This window comes from Mesocricetus auratus, unplaced genomic scaffold, assembly GCF_017639785.1.
Source record: "Mesocricetus auratus isolate SY011 unplaced genomic scaffold, BCM_Maur_2.0 Super-Scaffold_100028, whole genome shotgun sequence".
Lineage (NCBI taxonomy): Eukaryota > Metazoa > Chordata > Mammalia > Rodentia > Cricetidae > Mesocricetus > Mesocricetus auratus.
This window is the reverse complement of record NW_024429209.1, coordinates 5,052,838-5,072,560: the sequence shown is the minus strand read 5'-3', so window position 1 is coordinate 5,072,560 and position 19,723 is coordinate 5,052,838. Positions and strand designations below refer to the sequence as shown.

The following is a 19,723-nucleotide window of genomic DNA, read 5'->3' as shown; positions in this document are numbered from 1 at the left end:
GCTCATAAAAAAGCAAACGACCAGGAGTGTTAGCATACTAAGTAGGCAATGGTAGCACATGCCTGGCCTAGCACTGGGGAGGCAGAAGCAGGGATCTGAGTCGAACCCTGGGTTAGATAATGAGAACCTGCTCCAGAAAGAAAGGAAGAAGGAAAAGAGGGGGAGAGGAAGGAGGGAAGGAGAGAGGAGGGGAGGGAGGGAGGAAAGGAGGAAGGATGGAAGGAAGGAGGGAGAGAGGGAGAGGGGAAGGGAGAGAGGGAAGAGGGATGAAAGGAGGGAGGAAGGAGGGAATGGGAGAGGGAGGAGGAAAGGAAGGGGAGAGGAAGGAGGACAGGAGAGAGGAGGGAGGGAGGAAAGGAGGAAGGAGGGAAGGAAGGAGGGAGGGAGGGAGAGGGGAAGGGAGAGAGGGAAGAGGAATGGAGGGAGGGAGGGAGGGAGGAGGGAAGGAGGGAAGGAGGACAAAAGGAGGGAAAAGGAAAAGAAGGATGATCAAGAGGAGGAGGAGATGATTCGAAAAAAGAACTAACATTATTAACCCCTCCAGCTCCATCCTCGTTTGCCCCTGTGTGAGCTGTGTTCCTCCCTTAAGGACAATTACACAGTTCTGATATTTACTTTATCTTTTCTAGGATCTTCCTAGTGCCTGGCTCTAGGTAAGCTCTGAAGAGCAAAACTACAACATGACCCTCAAGCCAGATCACCTCCGATGGTATCTAGGCACACTACTAGTTACCTGTAATCTTCCCATCCCACTCAGGTCTTAAGCAGAAAGAGAGGCCTGTGTTTCCTGGTCTCCCCCCAGTACTCCAGAGCCATTCTGATGAGCCATGTGCACACAAAACGCACACCTGATGCCCTCCTCTGTGGAACTCCAGACAAGACCAATCACAAGCTCCTGCCTCCGGCATCCAGGCAGCCCTTCCTCATTCCCACTAACATTTTTTAAATCAAGCGCAGCTCTTCTGAATCACTCAGAAATGGTGGAAATACACACCCAAACCCAGAGCAAGACCACAGAAAACAGCAATAGTTCTGCATGGATGCCCATGCCCTGAGTGGGATATGTATCGGTGCAAACACCTTCTTAAAGCCACTCAGCAATATCTTATAAATGAGGGCAAACACACTCCTTAATCCAGCAATTCCATCCCTAGAACAGACTCAACCGAAGGTCCTACGTGCAGTCGCTAAAGGGCACTTATCAGAAAGCTGACAGAATCGTTTGTAATAGCCCCAAATATAAACAATCCAAAATCGGGCTGGAGAGATAGGCTGCTTTTCCAGGGGACCTGGGTTTGATGCCCAGCAACCACACGTCTGCTCACAACTATCTGCTCACAACTATCACAACTTCAGTTTCAGGGGAATCTTCTGCCCCTTCTGGCCTTCAAGCAGTCTGCATACATGTGGTACACAGCCATGCATGCAGACAGAACATTCATACTTTAAAAATAAGTACAATAAAAAATAAAAAATGTCCAGCAACAATAGCACAGTGTTATACCTCTATAATAGAATGTTGTACAGCAATGGGCATGAACAGTATCCAGTCATCAAGAACAAGGATGAGTCATAGAAACAATGTTAACCAATATTTTTTCAAACACACTAAGAATGCCCAGTGTATGATTCCCCTTATGTAAAATTCAACAAAAAGAAATAACTGTTAGCAAACAGGAAGGTAGTGTCAAGGAAGGAGTGACTGGACAGAGGCAGAGCAGGACTTCTGGGGTACTGGGAATGTTCTGTCTTGAATAGGAAACGACTAACAGAGACATGTTTAGTTTGTGAAAAATCTATTTACAATGTATATGTTTTCTAGGGATGAAATGTGTATTAAAATGGATACATTTTCTGAACTCAGATCCTCATCCTTCATGTTTTTTAAATAAAAAATAAAAATGCAAAAAGTCTAAAGCCAGTTCTATGGAGGTAGAGACTAGCAGATCTGTGATGACTGGCCATCCGGAGTACCCAAAACCTTGAGCTTCAGGCTCAGTGAGAGACCCTGCCTCAAAAAATAGAAGTGGGAATTGAAAGCATAAAGACAGTTGGATGTGTGGCCTCCAACACATCCACAAACATGTGCACAAATACACACCTACAGACAGACAGACAGACAGACAGACAGACACACACACACACACACACACACACACACACCACCTCTGGTTTATTGTTGCTTGGTTTTGTTTTGCTGTTTTCTTCCTTCATCTTAAATAGAAACCCAACAAGATGGCTAAGTGGGTAAAGGTACTTGACACACAAGTCTGGTGATCCAGTTCCAATCCCTGGAACCCGGGCAAGGGAGAGAAGCCATGCCACAAAGTTGTATGTATTTATTTTCTGCATTGCCTTTTCTTTTCCACAATAAATCATTACACGTTTTAAAAGAACACTGGCATGCGAGACTGCCCCCTTGGCACGTTCTAGGCTAATAATGGGTCTGGGGTACAGCCAAGAATTGATAGGTTTGAAAGTTCCCCAGGTGGGTGTGATGTGCCTCCAAGAACCACCGTGTCAGGACTTGGCAACCATCCCTGCTGTTTCTTGGAGCAGAAAGTCCTAATTCCCCAGAAGGTCTGAAGCAAGACATTTCTGTAGAACATGAAGCACACCAGAGGATGCTAATGTGCTCAACATGGAAAACACGCTCCATGATGGAGTAATATCCTTGTCCGTTAGAATGATCACCAACTGCATTCCTGATGCCAAGCTGACCGCTTGTCTACTCTATCAGATTCAGCGCTTATAACAGACCTTAGAGAAAGATACGGTCAACATCCAGTATGTTGTTTCTGTTTTCACCTTACCTTTTCAACAAGGTCTGTGTCTCTCAGCTGGAGCCCACCAACTGTGTCAGACCGGGGGTCAGAGGCCTCAAGGCTCCTCCTGTCTCTGCCTCCTCGGTGCTAGGATTATAGGCCCAGATCACCATGTCAGCTTCTACATGGAGACTGGGGATCGAACTCAGGTCCTCAAACTTTGGCAGCAAGCACTTTACTGACTGAGCCATCTTCTCAGTCCCTGAGCACTCCTTTTATGCTTTTGTGCTTTGTGGCGGGGTTTTGATAAGGAGCCTAGATGGTTTTAAACTTTTGGTTCTTCCATCTTGAGTAGCCGAGAGGACAGGCCTGGCTTCACGTTTGTTTGTTTGTCTCCTAATATACACTGTGTACAAAGCCAGAAGGTGATTCATTATAATACTGTTAGTGTGCTGGGTGTGACCGTAACCTGTCGCAGGTCAAGGCTAAAACTATCCAGTTATGGTTTCATGGCAGATCTCAAAAAGCTTTGGATCTGGGAGAATTTTGGATTTTGGATATTTGGTTGCTCAACCTGTAAAATGTAAAATAGCCCAAGCCAGGTTTTGCAGTGATGCAGATTTTTTTGACCACTGGATGATGCCTTTATAAAGACGGTTAACTTCATTCGCTTGTCCTTATGCCTCAGATTAAATATAAAATTAAATTAAGCCAGCATCTGCCCTTAGGGTTGATCTCATCTAGTGTTGGCAGAAGTGGCTGACTAAGAGAAAAGAAAAACGGTGTGGTTCAGGCTGTACCACAGGCATGCGTGTGCTAAGCCAGCTGCCATTGATCAGCTCATATAGGCTTCATGGTCAGCACATATGAGCTCATCAGACCTAGCGTGGACTATATCCTGGAATGACGTGGTTGACATTCTCAGAAGAAAACAACTTGAAACCAGGCATGGTGGTGTGTGCCTGGGTAATGCCAGTACTTGAGAAGGATCATGAGTTCAAAGTCAGCCTGAGCTACTTACCAAGACTTTGTCTCAAACTCTCCAGAAAATAGGAAGGGGGTGAGGGCTCTTAAAAAATGATGCAGCAGCCTGGGGAGCAGCAGAGGAGGCAGGAAGTTAGGAAGGGACAATTCCAAACTAGGCTTTTTGATAGTGTCCACATTTACTAATGGGGTTCATTTGAGAAAGGTTATGCAGATAAATCTGAAGCCTGCAATGATTTCTTATCCCTCCTGGTGAGAGGAGTTGTCTGTGTGCTAGTCCAGAAGGACAGAGATGGAGGGAGCAGAGGGCTTGCTTTAAAAACTCACACCTTTGGCGGTCACAAAGGTTGGATGTGGATGGTATGCTTGGCTGTGGTAGATCAGACACACAGAGCGCTTTATAGCTCAGTGGCAGATTGCTTGCCTATATTCATGAACCCTAGATTCAATCCCAGTGCAGAAGAGAAAAGAGGAGGAGAAAGAGGGGGGAGAAAGGAGGAAGAAAGAAAGGGGAAGAAAGAAAGGAGGAAGAAGAGATGACAAATGAATTCATGCTTGGACTTGGGTTCCATCTGTAAGGCATGTCATTGTGTATCTGAAAATATTCCAAAATCTTGGGGAAAATGCAAAACACTCCTGGCCCCGGGCACCCTGATAAAGGCTCCTTGGCTGGTACCTATGGAGAAGTAAAGCACTTAGTGTCTGTATGGGAGAAGGCAGGGACAGCATCCACAGAAAACAGTCAGCGACAGCTGGCCCAGTTCTAACTGCAACATTTGCTTATGGGTGAATTTCAAGTGGTGCACAAAGACAAAGCCTGTAGAAACCAAGATGGCATATTATGCTCTTGCTGCAGGAAAAAAACCACAAGTACTCACGTCTGTCTGTCAGTATGTGTGAGTGAGTGAGTGAGTGAGTGAGTGAGTGAGTGAGTGAGTGAGTGAGTGTGTGCCAAGTTGGAAGTTGTGAGCCACCAGGTAGAGGCTGTGGATTGAACCCAGGTCCTCAAGAGCAGTATGCATTCTTTCCCACTGAGCTGTCTCTCCAGTCCCTAGAAGTAATTTTAACCATCAGCAAGGAACAGCAAAATAAATGAGGGTGGATTTTTTTGTCAATGAGATTCCTCATAACCTTAAAGACCCAAATATACATATATGTGTTGGCATGTGCTCAGACACGTTAGTTAAAAAAGGAAATCACAGAGGAGTGTGACCTAGATATGTGAAAAAGAAAAAAAGATAAGCATGTAAATGACTATGAGTTTGTGTATGCGTCAAAAATGTACAGAAAGATAGGCACCCGGGATTCCTTCTGGAGAAGAGGATGAGAGTCTATGGAGGGCAATGGAGAAATTTTACATTTTCCACATGTCTGCAGTGTTGGGGTTTTTATGATGTGCTTATTCCATTTCTATAATTAAAAAGCATAAAACACGGCAATAAGACAAAAGCTTAATATTGTGCATCAAAGGGAAAGAAACAAATGGAATCTTGGTGAAAATCATTCCTATTTCATCATAAAGCAAGAGGCTGTGTCCATCATGCAACATTCGCTCTCCGTCCTGTCCACAGGACAGCTGAATATGTTAGTGACTCCAGAAAGCAACCAAGAAGGGCCAGAGGTGCTGGAGAGAGTGTGTGTTAGCATGAGTTGTTTTCACTTGCAACCGGATAATAAGAAACAGCCAGCTCTGATGAAGATACTGAACTGAGAGCTCACTGGGCTGCCACAGACACAGGGGTCTCAACAGTACAAGAAGCAGGGGTGCAGGGGCTATGAATGCTGAAGGAAGCCATCAGCAACCCGGTGGAGAACATGAATGACCTAGGCCCTAGGACATAACAATACAGTGCTCTGCTTCCTGTCCCTCTGCTCTACAGTCATCCAGGACACACAGAAGCCCGTGCCAACAGCAAGAGTGCGGGAGTAGTTTATTCACACCCATACATCTTGTTGCTGGGCAGACTCAGTATTTAATTATCAGCATCACATATCATTGCTGTTTCCCTTACATATAGGGAAACTGAGGCTCAGCCATCCAAGACAAACAACTTCCATGCTCAAGACTGCAGTAGGTGGTGGAGGCAGGTATGTCACCAAAGCCAGCCAAGGTCACTGCTAGCTTCCCCTGTCTGAAGAAAGACTGGAAGGCACTCACTCTGAGTGGGATGTCCCCACAGAGAGAAGAAAGCATTTTTACACAACAAAAGCCAGAGAGTGGGAGTTGGGGACATGGCTCAGTGGGTGCAGTATTTGTCATGTAAGTGTGAGAAACAGTTTAGATCCATAGAACCCATAGAAAAATGAACACGGTGTAGAGTATCTGCAATCCCAGAAATTCTAGCCAGAGATAGGAGGCAGACAAGAGAATCCTCAGAGTCTCCCAGTCAGCTAGCCTAGAGCACACATTGGCAAAAAACAAAGAGATCCAGTCTCCAATGAAGTAAGTGCAAGATGAGAACAGATAGCGGAGGTTGTCCTCTGACCTCCACAGTCTCTGTCTCTCCTGTCTCTCCTGTCTCTCCTGTCTCTCCTGTCTCTCCTGTCTCTCCTCTCTCTCTCTCTCTCTCTCTCTCTCTCTCTCTCTCTCTCTCTCTCTCTCTCTCTCTCTCTCTCTCTCCCCCTCTCTCTCTCCACACAGATACACACACCACAAAGGAGAGATTTTTTTTTAAAGTCAGCACATGTGGTAATGAAGGACAAGGATTTGGAGCCAGATGGACTAGAATCAAATCCTAATTTCCATTTATTGGCAGTGTGACCTTGGGGGTGTCATTGAACCTCTGTGTGCTTCACTTTCCTGAGCAGTAGAGTCAGGGTGGGAATACTGCCCCCACTTAGAGCTGATGGAGGACTGAAGAGTTAGAGGCATGTTCATAAGAACCACACAGTCATGATCAATTAAAAAGCGGGGGTCCTTCCCTCTAGGCAGAGGCAAGCCTGCAGGGCACACAGCTTGGCAAGCAAGCACAAGCTAAACTTAGGCACCACTTTTAGACAGGTGCCACCGGGCTGTCCACAACCCTACATCAGGATTCAAGCCCTGCTGGATACCTACACATGGTGCCAGTCCCCATCTCCCCCAAGATGTGAATCAGAATCTCCTGGCATATTTTAAAACATACAGATTCCCAGGGCCCATCTGGACAGATTGTGACACAGGTGGGAAAGACTGGGGCCCAGGGATCTGATTTTGAAACTCCCAGGTGACCAGATGGCCCAGGAATGGTGCATCCCTAGACAAATGCTTCTAGAAGCACTATAAACCCAGCCACATCAGTTCTGGCTACTTGAGTTGTTCCCTGAGCTCAAGCATCCTGTCACTTGCATCTGGTCCCAGGCTGGGCATACTTAACATCTGTGACTCTGAAAGCAGCCAGCAGAGCAGATGGCTGTGCAAACAGGCACAGGCTGAACTGTCTTTTGTGCTTGAGTGGTCCACACCAGGAACCCTCACCTGTAGACTTGGGGTTCCCCAGATGCTTGCTACTTAGGAATGTTTGCAGACCATAGAGTGCCACACCTCCCCTCCCAGGAACCTGTCAGAGACACAGCTGCTGAACCCTAAGCCCTGCCAAATCAGACTATCTACTCTAACCCTAACCCAGTTTGAGGCACATACCCGGCAACCCTCCCCCTACCTGAATTAAGTTCTAACTTCTACTTGCGGCAGAGAGGGGATGTGTGGTGGCATCCTGTCTATGGTCCAGGTTCCCACCCAACAACCTGTGTGCCTCAAGGAGAGTCTTTGCTTTAACAAGCTGGTTATTTCAAAGTCCACATTAAAACAAGTCCTCCCAATAAATTAGAAAAAGGGACAACACCAGGCTCTACAGTCCCAGGGCATAAAACTTGTCCATTTGAGCCGTCATAACCCTTGCTTCCTGCCCAAAGCCATCCAGAAACATCAAACGACCCAAAGAAAACGAGCGAGCGTGTCTTCCTGTTGGCCAGGCTTCAAGTTATCGGGCAGATTTCACACTGGAGCTTGACCTCATTAATCCAAGGCCTATCACATTGCTGTAAATGTCAGTGGAAAAACAGCCATTCAGTGGGTTTCCTTCATCCCACCAGAAAGGGGAAAACAGGAAGCTGACAGCAGCTGCGCCCCAGCCTGGCAGAGCACGGGGCTCAGCTGACAGGGTGTTTCTTGTTAGCACCTATGGCCCCTTTTCCCAGCCCACTTGAGAATCAAGATGGGCCTTGTGTCTGGCATAAGCAAAGCCATCAGCCACACAGCCGTGAGCTAGTTAATCAAGGTCCCTGTCACCTGCCCAAGGGGAAACAATGTGTTCACGCTGAAGGCCTTTGGTCTGAATTACCGAGCGGCTGATCATCACACAGGTCCATCTAAACCTCTCCTGCCCATTCAAAACGTCCTGTGAGCCAAACCCCTGGGACTCCAGGGTACACAAGACCTTCCAAGTCCTCATTCATTCCTTTAATGCATATGGAACGTCTCCCAGGCTCTCAACATCACACTGGGCACCTGGGGACACAGCTGAATGAATTAGATACAGTCACCAACCTCGGAGGACATAAGGTCTAGTGTAAGCTGATCTCAGCTTATTAACATTTGGGAGCTGTGCTATGCACTTTAGAATATTCTATAGTCTCCCTGGTCTCTATGCTTCTCTCTTAGCTGGTTCTAACAAAGACGTCTTTAGACACTGGCCAGAATTCTCTGCAACTACAGGTCTAGAGGCTAAAGCAGAAGGCTAGGGGGCTGAAGAGATGGCTTGCTCTTGAAGAGAATCCGGGTTTGATTCCCAGCACCCACCTAGTGGCTCACAACCGTCTATAACTCCAGTTCTAAGGGATCTGACACCAACACCACCTCTGACTTCTGCTGGCACCAGGCACACATGTGGTGCTGACATATATGCAGTCAAAACACTCATAAAATCAAGTAATTAAATCTAAAATGGGAAAATTTTAAATAATTTAAAGACTAAAGGATAATGATCATTACATACTCTGTATAGTTACGAACAGATCCATGGAAGAAAATTTAGTAGACATTATACCAATATCATGTACAGCTTTAAGAAAATATACCCCTATGGCCCCAGCACTCAGGCTTAAATAGGAGTACTAAAAGTTCAAGGCTAGCCTCAGCACATAGTAGACTCCCCACAAAAAAAGCTTGGAAGCCCTTCATTTTACATAGGATTAAAATGCATAGGAGAACTCAGAACTCTTTATATGTGTGTTGTATATACAGTATATATGGTTGGTATTTCCAGATGAAGAATTTGGGGCTCAGGGAACAGGCCCAAGGACTGAAAACTGGTGGAAAGTAGAATCAGAATTCAAACCCTGAACTTAAAACTCTATCATCGTGGAAAAGGAACAGTTAAGCATCTGTGTGGATGTCTTCTGTCTATAGGCAGGATCTATAGTCACACAACATTCTGGGCAGTCATCCTAAAAGACTCATTCCTCCCTGGGGCCACCTTGGGACTTGGTCACCACCTGCCCCATCAATCAAGTTACAAACTGCCTTCATCAAGGCACATCTGTGGGACTCCAGTGGAATGCATTCTGGATTCTGAGACATCCAGGAACACATCCCCCACAGTCACCTGCACCCAGGAATCTCCCAAAAGTTGGGGCAGGTTCTAAGAGCATACCCTATGGTGACCCATCATAAGGGGTACCAAGGGGGCACTCAAAGTCAGAGAACTAGACCCTACACAGTCAGCTTAGATAGCCACAAGGACTATGCAGAAGAGCACATTACAACTTTTTTCTTCAGGGTCTCACTATGCAGCTCAGGCCGTTTCTGAATTTGCTATCCTCCTACCTCAACCTCCTGAGTGTTGAGATTACATATGCATCCCACCATGCCCATCTTTGAAGACTGGCATGGGGGAACACGTCAGGCAGAGGAACGCAAGCTCTGTGCTTGCTGTAAAGGACCAAGAAGGAACAGAGAGACTGCTTCAGCACAAAAGCCCAGTCCAGCTCTTTCTCCCATGCAGAAATTAATCCTGAACTTTCTTGGGCACTACAGTCAGACAACCCTTTGCAGAAAGCCTCCAACCTGACAAGGCTGTGGAGTGCTGCTTTGGGTCAGCGAGCGTTTAACCATGCACAGCCCCTGGCAGGATGACCTCTGACTCTTTCCCTGGTCTTCCTAGAGGCCTGCATCACACTCTGTTGACTAGGCTTCAGCAGCAGCCCCAACCCCCACCTCGCCAAAGCTATCTGGAGCTCTCCAGCCTGTACACTCTATCTAACACACACAGTTCTCCGTGCACGGGTACCCACCCCTCCATTAGCCACCGCCTGGAAAATTGCCACTGAAGAGATCAAATGTGCTCCCACAGTAAATCTAGCCCACCTGTTATTGGTAATAATAGACTAATAATAATAGTAACTAACATCTGCGAACACTTATTCATACAGGGATAGCCCCGGGCTAAGTCTTTACCCACAGTATCTCTTTTCTGCTCACTTTGCTGCCTCCAGCAGGCAGCTTACCTGCATGAGAGATAAGGAGTCTATGGACACCCATTGACAGGCAGTGTGGTGGCTCAAACCTGCTCTAAGTCCCCACTTCTTACTATGGAAGCTTTGACCCCACCAGGCCCTTCTGTCTGCAAGCCTGCCTTTCCCCTGAGATGAGAACCCCCAGAGATGCCTTGGTTATGGAATGTACAAGGGACCCTGGGGAAGGGGGTCATGCAGAAGCCTAATTCCCAGGATAGTGCCCAGTTCCCAGGAGACAGGCTGAGGCATTCTCTATCCCAAGAACTTTGGGTGGAAAGAGGTGTTAATTCCCCCAGCAGGGGAGGAGGCAGGATCTATGAGGGCCCAAGGAAAGGGAGAAAACGGAGGTACTAGTGACAAGAGTTACCTGCCTGCCTACCAGCACCCCACCAAGCACTTATATGTTCTATTATGCACGCAGTCCTTAGAGCTCCCATGAAGATGACTATTGTGGGATTCTTATTCCCCGGGGGTGGGGGTGCTGAAGACAGAGCATTACACACAGTCCCGAGGCTTTTAAGCTTAGAGATGTTCAACTAGACTCATACGGCTTCCTCGATTTCTAATGCTCTCACACTTTGATAGCTTTCTGTGATCGGTTTGTGCATGCTTCCCTCTCCCCCAAGGCTGATCTCTAAGATGTGCTGAGATCAGGGCTGTCCTGGTCTGGGATGGGGGTGTCAGTTGAAACCCACTGACTACAGTTGCTACCAGCCTGCTGGAGGCTGGCAGCACAGGAGCTAGGTTGGGAGAAGTAAGGTCAACAACAGAGGGTGTCTTGAACCCAAAACCAGCGCTGGAATCCAGGCTGCCTTTGCAGTCTGCTGGCCCGTATTCGCTCGGTTGCTGTTTGTTGGTCAGAGCAAGCTTGCTGAGGCTTTTCACAAGGCAGGACTGGTGGTTAACTCAAAGGAGCCCCACAGGAAACCAGTCCCCTGCCTCAGCTTTCCCCTCCCCGACACTGGGACCCAGGCGCATGAAGACACTGAACAGCAAAATTAGAATTTGACCTCTGCTCCTCTGGCTCCCTGAACACGGAGTGCAAAGTCTGTGAGGGCACCAAACACTGGCCTTGCTTACCTGGTACTTCTAGAACAGGAAACTTGCCGTCAAAGGGGGATTTCCCAACGAAATCTGGGGATTCTCATCTCAGGGAAGAGGCAGGCTTGCAGACAGAGGGCCTGGTGGGGTCAAAGCTCTGACACCTGAACCACAAATGAGGGTCAGCTAGAAAGCAATAAATCTTCTTAAAGGAAGCCATTCCAAAGACTGAGAAGAGCGGGAGGGGTGGGGGGCGGCACTGTTAGGTAGACTACAGACTAGTTGGCATCTTGCCCACAGCATCCAGGTACTGGGGCAGAGAAGATGGGATTTGGGTGACAGGTGGGAGAGAAGGTGGTGGGAATGTGTGTGGGAAAGGCCTTGCAAGCAGGCAGCTCGATGGAAGGAGTCACCGGTCCCTACCGCCTCCTGCAAGCTGGCTCTTTGTGACATAACTGAGGGAGGAAAAGTGGAAACCCCACCCCCACCCCGGCAGAGCCACCCACCAGGGCTCCACTCACTTCTGCACCTGGCTAGGGGACACGCCCCGCTCAAACCCTTACTGAAGGCGGGTTTGCTTGGCAGGGTCATCCATGATGCTCCACTGCACCAAGAGCTTCACTCGAGGCCTCTCGGCTACCCTTCGCCCCACTTCTTACAGATCGGGGCTGATGGGGAACCGAGGGCCGATGAGGATCAAAGTGCAGGGCCCGCAGGCAGACTGTCTTTGGCAGAGCTGGGTTGAGCTCAGCCTGGAAGAAGAGCTCACTCCCCGTAGAGGTTGTTTCGCAGGCAGGATAGGCACCCATGGAAGTCCCCAGCATACACACAAACCACCACCACCACCACCCCCCAAGGGCCCGGGCTACCGCCAGCCCCTTCCCCAGAACGCCTGGAGGGAAACGGCGCCTGGCACTGTCGGGCTCCGGGTCCTCCACAGAGGGCGATTCACAGGCCGCACCTGGTGCTCCCGGCCGCCGGGTAGCTGGTGGGCGCTTCTGACAGCAAGAACAGGAGCCCTTTATGAACAGTGTAATCACATGGGCGCGCAAGCACGGGCTTTCGGTTCTGGGGAAGCGCTGTGCAACCGCATCTCTGTCCCTCCGCTCTCCGGGTTCTAGGGAGCACCGGCTTCCAGGCCTGGGCCGTGGTGGTGGCGCCCCGCAGGCTTGCAGGGAGAGTCCTAGTCATAGCTCACCTAGACCCGATTATCCGCCCGGGACTGGGAGCTGCATCAGCAGCATCTTCCGTAAAGCAGGAGGCTGGGCTGGGAGTGGAGCGCAGAAGAGAGTCCGCATCCGCCACGAAGGCGGGTAGGAGCACCTCCCGCTCCTCACTCCCACCCGGGCGATCTGCGCGCTCCGCGTGACCTTGCGGGAGACCCCTCAGTCGACCTCTGGGGTAGAGCTGCACCGTTTCTGCGCGTCCTGGGCGCTCGGGGGCGCTGCTCCCTGCGGGAGCGGATGCGCGGGACTCGAGAGGAGTGGAATGTTCCCGGAGCTGGCGACCCGCAGCTCGCACCCACGCCGGCCCGCCAGCGGAGAGGCCCGGAGCATCCCTTCAGGGAAGCACCACGCCGGGGGCTGCCGGAACTGACCAGTGGACACTCTCCAGGGGTGGGGATCCCGTATTGGGTCAGGTTTGCCCGCCGGGACGCCTGCCCCCGGGACTTTTCCCACCCCCGGAGCAGGGCTCCCTGCGCGCTGCCGCTGCCTGCCCAGACCAAGCGCTGCCACGCGAGGGGGCGGCACCCCCCATGCCGGGCTCGTAGACCGCGCGTCCCAGCCTTGTAACCCCTGACAGACCGTAGCCCAGACAGATCACGAACCTCACATCGTCCCCAAGATCTGGCTATCGAAGCCCCAGCTAACAATCTGCCAATGCACCCCCCTACACCAGCCTCCTTATCCGAGAACGAGACATAGTAGAATGCCCCCACTGTGGCCCACCTCCAAGGCCCCGCACCGTCGGTATCCGCCTTTCCAGCACATGCCACCACCCCAATTATCTTAAGCCACCCGCCTTTGGCCAAGGCACCCCTCTCCGCCATCCAGACTGGCAGGGGCGGAGACCACCTGCCCTCCGGATCCGCAAAGCTCAGAGAGGAACACGGCGCCTTTCAACTCACCCGCTCTCTCGAGCCCTGCCCCGGGCGGCTCCCGGCCCCGGCTTGGCTGCAGGTCCCAGAGCCGCAGCTGGTGGTGCGGCGACAGAGCCAGCTCTGCTCGGTAGCAAGCCACCGCGCCGCCTCTTGGCTCCTCCCCTAAGGCGGGGCCTAAACTCGGGGAAAGGGTTGGGCCGGCGCAACCCCAAGGGGCTTGTCACCACGCGCGCAACCAGATCTAGATCTTGGAGCCCTCGGGATGGGCACCCCTTTTCTGAGCTGCAGGAAATTGGAAGCCGCTGAGACACAGCCAGGTTTCTAAATAGTTCTCCTGGACTCTGCCCCACCCCTAACCTTCAGTACAGAAAGGGAAAAGCCAGGATGGTATTTTTGTTCCCATTTGATATAAACATGGAGAGGCCCAGAGATGGGTAGTAACCTACCCTGGGTCGCATAGGATGGGGCCAGTGCCCGAAAGTCAACTTCCCATCTTAAGGACCTGGTCAGCCTGCGTCTGAAGGCTCTCCAAACATCTGTAGCCAGGCCAGGCCTTGTCTAGGGGACAAGGCTATATAGTCTACCAACAGAGAGAGAGGGGGGGGGAGGGAGAGGGAAGGGGAGAGGAGGGGAGGGGAGAGGGAGAGAGGGGGAGGGAGAGAGAGAGAGAGAGAGAGAGAGAGAGAGAGAGAGAGAGAGAGAGAGAGAGAGAGAGAGAGAGAGAGAGAGAGAGCGCAACAGGCAGTGGCCTGTGACTTAGACTCACATTGCTTCTTCCATCTGGAAAGAGAGGAGGTGAAGCGAAGGAGGAAGTAGGTGGCCATGCCTAGACTGATGTCTGCCACCCTCTTGGGTGCAGAGAATCTAGACCAACTGACTTCCTTGAGGTTTCACACTAAGAACAAGCCGCAAACACCCTGGGGCTCTGTCTTGTAACCTAGGCAGCTGCTGGACAAAAGACCCTGTGGTGGGTGCCTTCCCTTGAGGGCAATGGATTTCACTGTGTTTAAGTTAAATTTGAAAACTGCTCCTTTTGATTGCTCCTCCCCCCCAGGGAGTGGACAAAGAGAAAACCCCATCCAAACATTCTCTGGAGTCCACATTCCTTCAACACTGACTTTAGAACAATGTGGTTCTCTTCTCCACAAAGGGCTTTGTTTCCTGCACTTTCCCAGCCTCCAGATTAGAGCCAGAGGCAGGCACCCCAGGGCTAAGCCGCTAGGGAAAGCAGACAAGATTCATAGTTTTGGATCCCAGCAATCTTCAGTAATACTGTTTGAAACACTCAGGTTAGAACCCATGACCCCAGCAACACTGCCTAAGGGTACTGATTAGAATCATTTTATCTTCTTTTAAGACAGAGTCTCACTATGAAACCCTAGCTGACCTGGAGCTCACTCATTATGTGGACCAGGCTCACTTTCAACTCAGAGATCCACCTCCCTCTCCCTCCTGAGTGCTGGGACTAAAGGCATGTGCCAGCCCCTGATTTCCTATTTGCTGAATAAATCAGTTACTTTCTTGAAGGAGTGAACCTGTGGGTTGGGTTAGGGATGTAGCTCCGTGGATAGAGAGAGTGCTTGCCTGGCAGGCCCCCAAACTCTAGGTTCAGCCCCCAGCACCACATCCGCCAGGTGTGGTAGCACCTCGGCAATACATCCGAATCCGAGGCAGCCTGCGATGCATGAGGCCTCGTCTCAAAATCAACAACAAAACCTACCACAGGTTGGGTTGTCCCAAGCCTTCACAAGTCTGACTCCCCTTTTCATTTGCTTGAGGTTCCCCCTCAGTTCATTAATAATCCAGTTGTGAATGACACTGTTTCTGGTGCAATTAGTGACAGCAGAGCAGGTGGGAGAGACTTAGAGTGATGTTTAAAATAACCCACGGGGGCCATTGTTCTCTGCAGAATGTTTCCATTGATTTATAATGAGGAGCTGTGGGCTGAGTGTGCAAGGAAACCATCTCCCTAGGCATGCATTGAACTTAGAGCCTGCGTCCCGGAAATGAAGTCTTTGCCAGGGCTAGCGGTACCAAATCTTGGTGCTGTACAGTTGATTCACACCTCTCACAGAACCGGACACCAAAGGGAAAGCAGCCTGCACTCAAAGACTCTTGCTTCCTCATTTCAAACTTAGTAGCAAGCTACAGCAATCAGGACAAAACAATAAAGCTGTAAGGACAAACATGGATGAAGGGGACAAAACTGAGAATCCAGATGTAAGTTCCTGTATCTGAAGCCAGCCCCTTTTCAGCAAGAGTGTCGAGGCAGTTTCATGGAGAAAGAACAGTCTTTAGCAAGTGGTGCTAAGAAAACTGGAAAGCCACATGCCAAAGAATAAAGTCTGAAACTCTAAAACTAGCTTGCTTCTGGCGTTTTTGAGACACAGTTTTACTTTATAGTTAGGCTGTCCTGGAATATGCTACCCGGCCAAGGCTGGTCCTGACCCTCTTGCTCTTCATAGAGTACAGGTGTGTGCAACTACTCCTGATTCCCAAACCCACCAACTTTCATCTCAGACTACAGCCTACAGGACCAAGAGAAATAAATCAGTCTGTGATATTTTGTTAAGACACTCTTTTTAAAAGATGCATTTATTTATTATGTATACAGTGTTCTGCCTGTATGTATGCCTGCACTACCAGAAGAGGGCACCAGAACACATAACAGATGATTGTGAGCCACCATGTGGTTGCTGGGAATTGAATTCAGGATGTCTGGAAGAACAGCAACGTGCTCATAACCTCTGAGCTAACTCTCCAGCCCCCTTGTTATGACAATCTAAAGTAAACCAATAATGACATGCAGAATGGGAGGGAACATTTGTATCTATGTCTGATAAGGGAGTTGTATCTATAATATACAAGGAACTCTTAGATCTCAATAAGAAAAGGAGAACTCAGTTCATAAGAGGACAAGGAGGCACCATGTGGTGCCACATGCTTATGATCTCAGCATTTGAGAGATGGAAGCAGGATAATCATGAGTGCAAGGCCAACTTCCATAGAATGGTGAAATTTGAAGCCAGACTGGGTTACATGAAAGCCTGCCTCCAAAGGAGAAAAGAAAGAAAAGAAAAGGTTAGACATGTCAGTAGATGGTCCAGGGAATCCACTCATGTAGGGACTGGAGAGAAATGAAAGAAGTATCCTCACTAATATTGACAAATATTCATATTATCTTTATCCATGACAGTCAGCAAGAAGGAAATATACAAAAGCCCATCAAAGGACTGCTAGATAATAAAACATGATCTACCTATGCAATGCAATATTATTTTAGACTCAAAACAGATACGTTGGGAGCTGGAGAGATGGCTCAGCAGTTGGTGTGCAATCACCAGGACTGGAGTTCAGGTTCTAGCATTCAAGGAACAAGCCAAGTAACCTGCATATGCCTGTGACTCCAGCTATGAAGCCCTGACACCCTCTACACACACACACACACACACACACACACACACACACACACACGTATACAAAATAAATCTTTTTAAAGGGAGGAGAAGTTCTGGAGCAGAGGATCTCAACCTGTGGGTCGTGACCCCTTTGAGGGTTGCACATCAGACATTTACATTACAATTTATAATAGCAAAGTTACAGTTATGAAGCAGCAATGAAATTACTTTATGCTTGGGGGTCACCACAACATGAGCAGCTGTATTAAAGGGTGCAGATTAGGAAGGTTGGGAACCACTGGGCTAGAGAGAGGGCTCAGCGGTAAAGAGCACTCAATGCTCTTCCAGAAGACTCAAGTTCAGTGCCAACCACATATACTGCATAGCTCACAACCACCTGTGCCTCCAGCTCCAGGAGATCCAATGCTCTCTTTTGGCCTCCAAGGACACACACACACACACACACACACACACACACACACAGAGAGAGAGAGAGAGAGAGAGAGAGAGAGAGAGAGAGAGCTGTTCCCAGCACTTGAAGGGTACACAAGAGGACTATGTAAATAAAAATCAAAATAAATCTCTCTCTTAAAAGGTTATGTAGTGTTGGACATGCCACTACATAAATGAGTTTTTAATTATCTCTTATTTTTGATATTATATTATATCATTCCCCCTTCCTTTCCTCCCTCTTAGGCCTCCAGTGTACCCCTTCTTGCTCTCTTTCAGATTCATTCTGTTGATACATGCATACATACATGTATATACTTACATCCTATATACATGTATATACTTACATTCCTATATAGAGAGTACTAAATACATAAATACAACCTGTTGAGTCCATATAATGTTACTTGTGTGTCTGTTTTCAGGGATGGCCCTTTGGTATTGCATAGCCAAATTGATGTGTTCTTCCCTGGAGAAAACTATTTCTCCCACCTTCAGCATTTCTTAATTGCCTGGTGTCCTTTGTGTGGAGTCCAGGCCTTATTCGTGTTGGCATGTTTATTGTTATTGTCTCTGTTCAGCTCAAGCATAAGCAGCCATACAGGTGATATTTTGAAAGCACAGCTCTATGGAAAAATGAAAATTGCAAGGTCACATGCCACATGATTCTGTTTAAGATGCCCAGAACAGAGAAACCCTGGCTGGAGACGTAGCTCAGTTGGTAGAGTTCTTGCCTGGTATACACAAGGTCCAGGGTTTGATCCCCAGCACCACATAAACCAGGGATGATATAATACCAGCAATCAGTCAGTAAAAGGCAGAAGGATCAGAAGTTCAAGTTCATCCTCAGCTACACAGTGAGTTACATGCTGGTCAGGGATACATGACCTTGACTCAAAAAAACAAAAAGAAAAAAGAAAAACAAAGTAAAGACAGAGATAAGAAAATGGACTGATGCCTGTCCAGGCTGGAAGGTTGTGGTGGGGGCAGTTGAGGAGGTGACTGGTGAAGAGCATTGCTCTTAGGGTGATAAAATGTTCCTCGGTGCCAGGCATGGTGGCACACGCCTTTCATCCCAGCACTTGGGAGGCAGGAGCAGGCAGATCTCTTGTGTTCAAGGCCAGCCTGGTCTACAGAGTTTCAGGACAGCCAGGGATACACTGAGAAACCCTGTCTTGAAAAAAACAAACAAACAAAAAAGACAAATAGAGAACAGAATTTCTTCAGTGGATTCTATAATGGTCACACTGCAGGGGACTTAACTGAAAAAAGTCACCCATCCTTCAAAAGGGTGAATTACAAGGCAGGTGAATCACAACTCAATAAAGTTTTCTTTTTTGTAAAGCAGCTCTTGAGTGCAGAGTGCTAGGCATCCTCCAAAGCCCTCTCTTTGTTCCCAGGCTGAAGCAACCCGGCCATTCATTCCAAGGTCATCTGTGGACTGTATATAAAGCATTAGTGCTCAAGGCCAATGAGTATTGTGAGAGGCTATGGAAAATGCTGAGGAACTGGAAACAAATAGTTTGTCTCCCACATGTGAAATCTGAAACACTGATATTTATAAATATAGACTTAAGTAGCTACATGATGTTAGCTCCCTTGCATGACCGCGACTCAGCAAATGTACTGTATAGTGTCAACGTTATGTAAATCCCCCATTATAACTCAGTGAGTCCTAGAGGCCACAGGAGCTGAAAAAGACTTAATCCGAGTCCCCAAAGGGATTCATGCTACAGGTAATTTGACCCACTAGTGCTTGATGCCAGCCAGAAGGTGGGTGCTGGCCTGGCCTGTTGATTCACTCCCTCCTACTCAGTCCAATCAGTCCTGGAGGCAGCTTAGTTCAAGCCTGCCTTAGATGGCTCTTGTTCCCCAGGCTGATGACTCTAATGATGATGCTGGCCCCAGGCCAGGTCCAAAACTCCATGGAAACATAGAAGGTCCAGATGCCTCGTGGTCTGAAGCCACGGAGCAGGTTGGAGAAAGGCATCGCTGTGGTGCCCCTGCTTTGGCAGGGACCAGCTGGGCGGGCCTTTCCTCTTCCCCAGGCCTATTTCCTGCTCTGTAAAACTCCAATTGTACAATACTCATGTGTATGCGTGTTTCCCACACCCTAATGCTTCTGAAGGAAGTGACCTTTCCTCTACCTCTTAAGCCTGCTCCCTGAAGCCACTTAACCCAGTGGGGCCATGGTTAATGTGGAGGGATCCCCAGGTGACCAGTGCTAACAGGCAACCACACTCTGTGGTGCTATAGAACTCTGGACTCATAAGGGTTGAGGTGAACTTCTGTTTATATTTTTCCCTAGGTTTGTTTGTTTTCTGAGGTGGAGAAATGGTGTCTTCCAAGTGTGATAGCATACACTTGTCATCCCAGCACTTGAAGCTGAGGCAGGAAGACAACAGCAAGTTGCAGGCCAGCAGGAGGCGCTATAACAAACAAAAGGAGAAGGGCTCTCACTGTGAGTCTAGGCAAACCTTGAACTTGTG

General features: G+C 48.8%; 1 protein-coding gene across 4 annotated transcripts in view; it reads right to left on the bottom strand.

The window, feature by feature from the left end:
• Ppp1r16b (protein phosphatase 1 regulatory subunit 16B) overlaps nucleotides 1–13,521 on the bottom strand; it is a 92,556-nt gene extending 79,035 nt beyond the window's left edge. Inside the window, exon 1 of one of the 4 annotated variants that reach the window (XM_040733138.1) lies at nucleotides 13,414–13,521. The gene's annotated coding sequence lies outside the window, so the exon portion shown is untranslated. Of the gene's footprint in view, nucleotides 1–11,324; nucleotides 11,661–12,483; nucleotides 12,602–13,413 lie in introns of those variants that run through there. The other 3 variants (XM_040733135.1, XM_040733137.1, XM_040733136.1) reach the window with 3 other exon arrangements.
• Between the last annotated feature and the right edge of the window lie 6,202 nt (nucleotides 13,522–19,723).